Source organism: Microtus ochrogaster, linkage group LG8 (assembly GCF_000317375.1).
Source record: "Microtus ochrogaster isolate Prairie Vole_2 linkage group LG8, MicOch1.0, whole genome shotgun sequence".
Taxonomy (NCBI): Eukaryota; Metazoa; Chordata; class Mammalia; order Rodentia; family Cricetidae; genus Microtus; species Microtus ochrogaster.
In genome coordinates, this window is record NC_022033.1 from 8,439,680 (window position 1) to 8,445,965 (window position 6,286).

The window sequence follows — 6,286 nt, forward strand, 5'->3', positions numbered from 1 at the left end:
GAGAGAGAGAGAGAGAGAGAGAGAGAGAGAGAGAGAGAGATGAGGCAGTGTGTTTTGCTGGGTATTCCTTATTCTCCTGACTTACCCCTTCCCAGTTCTCAGCTCACAGAGCTAGACTCCCACACCTGGCCATAATGACCGTGGGTTGATTTCCTTCCTTCTGGGAAGGGAATCTCTACTTCTCTCCAGTTCCCTTCTCTCTGTCTCAGGAGATGAGCCCAGAAAGGACAAGAACGCGTTGTTCTCCTATCACTCTGCCTCCTTGGCTCCAGCCAGCGCGGGGTACCTAGAAGCCTGGGCTGTTAGGGTTTGCTCAGCGGGCTCATTAAGACCCCAGAGTCCTAGAGAGATATGTATTACTTCTGCAGGAAATCTGGATAATTGCATTGCCGTTATATTTCTTGTCATGCTCATCTTCTTTTACATCATATTTTTTTTTTTTTCCCCAGTTCTGGGCATGTAATCTAGGGCCTCTTGCTTGCTAGGGAAGTGCTCTATCATTGAGCTTCATCCCCAGCCCTGTTTTGTTTTGAGGCAGGGTCTTCTTCTGCCTCGGCCTCCTTAGTATTTAGGGTTTGGGGCATCCAACATCATGATTAATTGATTTTGTTAATTTTTTGAGACAGCGTCTCTTGGAACCCAGGCTAGCCTAGAACCTATTTTGTAACCCAGGTCAACTCTGACCCTCCGGCTTCTGCCTCAGGAATGCTGAGCCCGGCCTCATGCTGTCCCACCTTTCCTTATCAGAGAGTCTCACTCAGACCTGGGTGGCCACAGACTTACAGAGGTTCACCTGCCTCTACCTTTAGTTAGTTTTGATTATTTTGAGACAGGGTTTCAGGTTGCCCAGGCTGTTCTTGAACTTGTGATCCTCCTGCCTCAGTCTTCTGAGAGGCTGGAGTCACTGCCCTGGGCCACCAGGCCACGTTCACCACTCACTTTTTTTCTAGGTAAGGAATCTGAACCTTCACAGATGAAATCATCGTCTAAGACTATGAGTCTTCAGGGCTGGAACCTGAAGATTCGTGCCACAGTGAAGGGGAAGGTGTGCCTGTCCAGGCCACCCTCTCGGACCCTTTGGGAAAGAAAAAGTGACGGTGGCAGAGGCAGGGCAGGCGGTGGGAAGCCCCAGTCTGAGCAAACTGCTGGTTGGTAGGTGTAGCATTGGAAGTGAGAACCCTGCCAAGACTTGACTAGAAGAGTGTAGGTTAGACCCAAAGGCTAGCCAGGCTGCCCAGGGAGGCGCCCAGAGCCATAGGAGACCCTGAGTCGGGTGGTGACAGGCTCGGCCCTCCTTTGTGAAGGTTGTCCTGTGTTATGGTTGGAGGACGCTTGGAGGCCCAGCTAGATAGAGCTGAGAAACAGATATATGGACACTGTGTTTGACTGGAGGAGGGAACTGGGTCCCCCACACCACACTGGGGTTAGAAACACACATAACTGATAGAAGTGAGGTTCAAAATATTTTGGAGGTGCGTCCCTCTGCATGTTTGGTGAGTTATCCCCAGTGCCAGCATTGAAAACGTAGGAGACAGTAGGATTGGCTGGTAAATGCCTATAGTGATATTTATTTATTTATTTATTCATTCATTCATTCATTCATTTATTTATTTATTTATTTTTGGTTTTTCGAGACAAGGTTTCTCAGTAGCTATTTAGCCAGTCCTGGAAATCGCTCTGTAGACCAGGCTGGCCTCGAACTCACAGAGATCTGCCTGCCTCTGCCTCCCGAGTTCTGGCGTTAAAGGCATGTGCCATGACCGCCTGGCATGTTTTAATAAATAAAGCTTGCTTGAAAATCAGAGGGTAAAACTAAGCCACTAAAGGCCATGCAATGGTGACATACCCATTTAATCCAGGATTTGGGAGACAGAGGCAGCTGGATCTCTGCGAGTTGGTCACACAAGCTCAAGGCAGAAACATCCAGGTGGTGGTGGCTCACACCTTTAATCCCAGTACTAGGGAGTCACACGCCTTTAATCCCGGTACTAGAAGAGGCTATATAAAATGGGAGGAGAGAGGCTCAGGGCTCAGTCTGCAGTCGCCCAGCCTTGGTAGAGGTCAGACTTCGATAGTGGCTTGGCTGCTTTGTTTTTCTGATCTTCAGCTTGAACCCTAATATCTGTCTCTGAGTTTTTATGATTTGTACTACAAATGTGGGTGTCTATAATATTAATTTAGCTGTTTGTGGGGAAGAAAAGTTTGATCCTAAGGCAACAGGTTGAACAGTAACTAGAATATTCCTGTAGCTTTAAAATATTAACGAATATTAGCATAATATTACTACATATTAATATTAATAATACAAATATTTGTAAATAATAATAATAACAATAATAATAATAAAAATGTTCTTTGAAACAAGGTTTTTCTACTTAGCCCTGGCTGTCCCAGAACTCACTATGTAGACCAGGCTGTCCTTAGACTCAAAGAGATCTGCCACCTCTCCTCCTCTGCTTCCAGAGTGCCAGTATTCAAGGGCAGGCATCACCATGCCCTGCTGTTATTATTATTTTGAGACAAGGACTTATGATATAGCCCAGGCTGGACTCAAACTCACTGTTTGGCTGAGAATGACTTTGAGAATTTGATCCTTCTGCCTAGTGCTGGGTTTCAGCCATGGTGACCACTCCTAAAAATGCCATGCTGGAGAGGCCGGCTTCCTGCATGTGGGCAAACACTCCACAGTGAACTATATTCCCAGCCCTGGTTTGTCTGAGACAGGATCTCAAGTATTCAGGCTAGCCTTGAAAGCCTGGATCTGCCTGCTTCCATTTGAGTGTGTGACTAGAAAATGGTTCTCTTGATTGAGATGGTGGCCATGACTGGATTTCAATGGTGTTTACTTTTCTGTCTCTCTTCCCTTTGTCCCATTGGGAAAACCTGTTGACTGGAAGAAGTTTTGAGAACGTTATAAGCATAAATCTTTAGGGCACTTTCCACGAATGTTTGGAGAGAAGGCAGCCTTGGGGAACAGCAGTATTAAAGGAAGAAACACTTGTGCCTTTAAAGGGGTTAACAAAGTTCCTGAAGGGACAGATGTCCTTAGAATCAAATGGTGTTCTTAACCCAATCAAGGCTGATTTAGTCAATCAAGTTGGATTATATCTCAACCTTTATTTAAATTGAGCTTTACTCTTAGCCCCTCCCTTCTTGGTTTGCTTGTAAAAACCAGCAATCCACCTCTCCTGTATTGTTCCGGGCCAGGTGGACTGGCAGGCTCCTAGGATTTCCAGGTTTCCGCACACCACCACCTTCCATCCTGAAAGGTAACTTCTGCTGTCTACTTTTCCCTCACCTTACCGAGTGTTTTCAAAACAGGGGACTTCCATGGGGTTGAAATTTAGGAAGGGAAAAGTGGAGTACCCTCCCTTCCTCCCTCCCTCGGCTTTGTTATCTCCCCTTGATTCAGAGCTTTCAGTCAGGGCTGCCCTGACTCCCTCTCAGATGTCCTTTGTAGTTTGTAAATGCAGGTTTGACTAACTTTTTCTGTTTCCTGCTGCCTGCAGTTTTTCTGGTTTTCCTGTCTTGAGTTCTTTTGAACTTGTGTGCCGTTTCTGCTGCAGCTCCATAGATTTCGTTTCCAAGTTGTTTCTCTGTAATCTGTTCCACAGTGAAATAAATACTTAGGAAAGATTATATTCCATCTGCACTTCTAATTAGGACTTAGTCTCAAAAAGATAATTCCTGTAGATAGGTATATACAACAAACCAGGCTTGCTCTTGTTTTTGTAAGATTTTCGAATACAGGCGGGATCTGGAGAGAAAATAAGATGTTAGTTTAGGGAACAAGCTTGCTAGCACTAAGATGAAATCATAGATAATAGTGATTTTTTTTTTAAATAAGCGCACATTGGGAAATGTGTCTTGGGTGGGGGCTGTTTGGGGACTATGAAAAGGACAAGACATGGCTGAGGTTTGTCGGGTTCAGGAGGTGGTGGGATAGAGCCTGCGTTTGGGTACACGTGCAAATGCCAGCAGTAGGGACCGAGAAACCGCGTCCCACTCTCGGTGGCTGCGGCTGCGTCCTCCAGCACCTGATTCCTTTAGAGGTAGCGCAGCCTGGGAAGTGAGTGATGGCGAAGCTGGGTTCCGCGTGGGCGGGGCCAAGGCCGTGGAGACCAACGTTCGATTTTTCAGTTTCCACTTAGCCCAGGAGTGGGGAGTTCTTAGCTGCTTATTACGAAACCAAACGTCCCTCCGGTTCTCCTGTGACTTTCCGACTTTTAATTGTGTCTAACTACCCACGCTCCCTAAATCAATGCGAGGCACGAGCCTCAGCATTCTAAGGCAGGAATTCCGATCCCTCTACGTCCCCTGGAAAACACGGTGTGTGTTTGCAAGCCCAGCCGTCACTGGCAGAATTTTGCAACGATTTCCCAGTTTTGTTGGCACATTTCCAGGAGGGAAGGTTCTTTGTAATTCTTTACTCAGACATCAGGATCACATACAAATCTCTTAGCAGATAGACAAGGGAAGACAATTCTCTTTCAATTTTAAAAGCTACAACATAGTAAGTTTTTTTTTATTGTCCCTTTTATTTGTGGTGGGGGGGAGGGAGGGAAGGAGAAACAGTAACAGCCCATCTGATGCCAAAATGGCTTAGAGTGGTGGCTTTGTGAGGGCATGGAGGAACCCCCCCTTCTCCCTTTGCTCTGGAAATAACTCAGTAGCTACAAGGTCTGAGAGCCCGGGTTTCATTGTTCTTAGCCATACGATTATTTGTCAAAATATTTGACTGTTTCCCTATTGCTGCTGAGAAGTTTGGACTTTCCTTTATGCTCCATCTCCGCACTGGGCTTTCTGACTATCAGCACTGTTGTGTTTACAGGATTCTAGGCTTCAGAGTGCAAAGGTTATCCATTAACGCGGAGACCGAGGCTACACGGTTTAGCCTCAGCCTCCATCCACTTTACTTGGTCATAGTTTTCTTTGTTTTGTGTCAACTGCCCCCTCCCCCCCCATCGTTTTTTGGGACAAAGTTAAATGAAGTCTCCTGCTTATGAATGTTTGAGCTGTTGCGTGTAGAGTGTGAACATTTATTAGGCTTTAACCAATACTTTAAGGGCAGATATTAATCTGGTGAGGAAAGGAACCCTAGTACAAAAAATGATCGATATCTTATGTACTTGAATGAGAATCAGGGCTGGCTTAAGGATCTCCTTCCAGCGCTAATTAATTGTGAGTAAGTAATTGATTCACTTCCTTTGAAAAAAAGACTAACGAGACCATATGTGGGTTGGAAGTTATGTAAAACGACAGCAAAAACATTCTACAAGGCAGATTCTTGCCCCTTGATAAGCTGGCTTCTTGAATTCTTCCTATTAACAACTGCGTTGCTTACTAGTTCCGGTCGTTTTTTTTTTACCCCCCATCCCCCCCTCGCTTCTTTTCATTTAAAAAATGGGTATGAGTGCTTTATTGATGTTTTCCCACATTTTGACGGGGAGAGGCACCTTGAAAAAGAAACAAACAAGTTGTTCTTTTTGTATGAAGCAATAGATCTTTTTTATATTTGAATTCATTTGCATTTTGGAGCAGAAAAATTATTGGATGTGATTGTTGCCGCCATAGTTCCTCCCTGAGGCTTACTTAAAACAGGGGGCATCTGTCCCAGGCCTTTGGAGTCATAACCTTTTCCTGTCTTTTCTTTCATCTTTTCTATGAGTCAGGAACAAAACAGTAGGGGAACGTTTTAAGTGAGTTGGGCATAAAGGGGGGGTGTTTTTTGTTTTTGACCCCACTTTTAAGCCTAGTTTCACCCAAGTGAGTTTCTATGCAAACTCAGATTTGTGATACTAAGTCTAAACTCGGACATGAAATTATAATAGAAACGCAAAACCAGGGTCTTAAGGGAAAAAAAAGACAGCTTTATGAAGATAGTACTTTGGGGAAATTTAATCCTCTTATCTCACATTGAATCTCTTTAAAGTGTTTTCCTGAACACCGCTATCCCGTAAGCTCCCCAAAGCCAGTGGCAAAATTTTTTTCTTTTTGTTCCTGATTCTGGGCGACCCGGGAGTTGGGCAACTGGCTCCTCCCCTCCCCTCCCTTCCCCTCGCCTCCCCTCCCTTCCCCTCTCCTCCGCTCCCCTCCCCGGGCGCACCTTGCGGGGGTGGGGAGGGCGGAGAGGGAGGATGGGCTGTGCGCCTGCGCGCGGTGCTCGCAGCCCCCCCCCCCCATACCTGTCACTGGAACCGCCCGGGCGCGAGCGCGCCACGTTAGGCCGGATGGCGGGAGGTGGAGCGGGGCGCGCGTGCGCGGGACCTCGCGGGGCGGGAGCGGA

At 46.3% G+C, this 6,286-nt stretch overlaps 1 protein-coding gene across 1 annotated transcript in view; it reads left to right on the top strand.

Moving 5' to 3' along the window:
- The first annotated feature begins 4,497 nt into the window (after positions 1 to 4,497).
- Positions 4,498 to 6,286, top strand: part of Znf217 (zinc finger protein 217) — a 22,782-nt gene continuing 20,993 nt past the window's right edge. The window contains exon 1 of the mRNA XM_005362827.2: positions 4,498 to 4,513. The gene's annotated coding sequence lies outside the window, so the exon portion shown is untranslated. The remainder of the gene's footprint in view (positions 4,514 to 6,286) is intronic.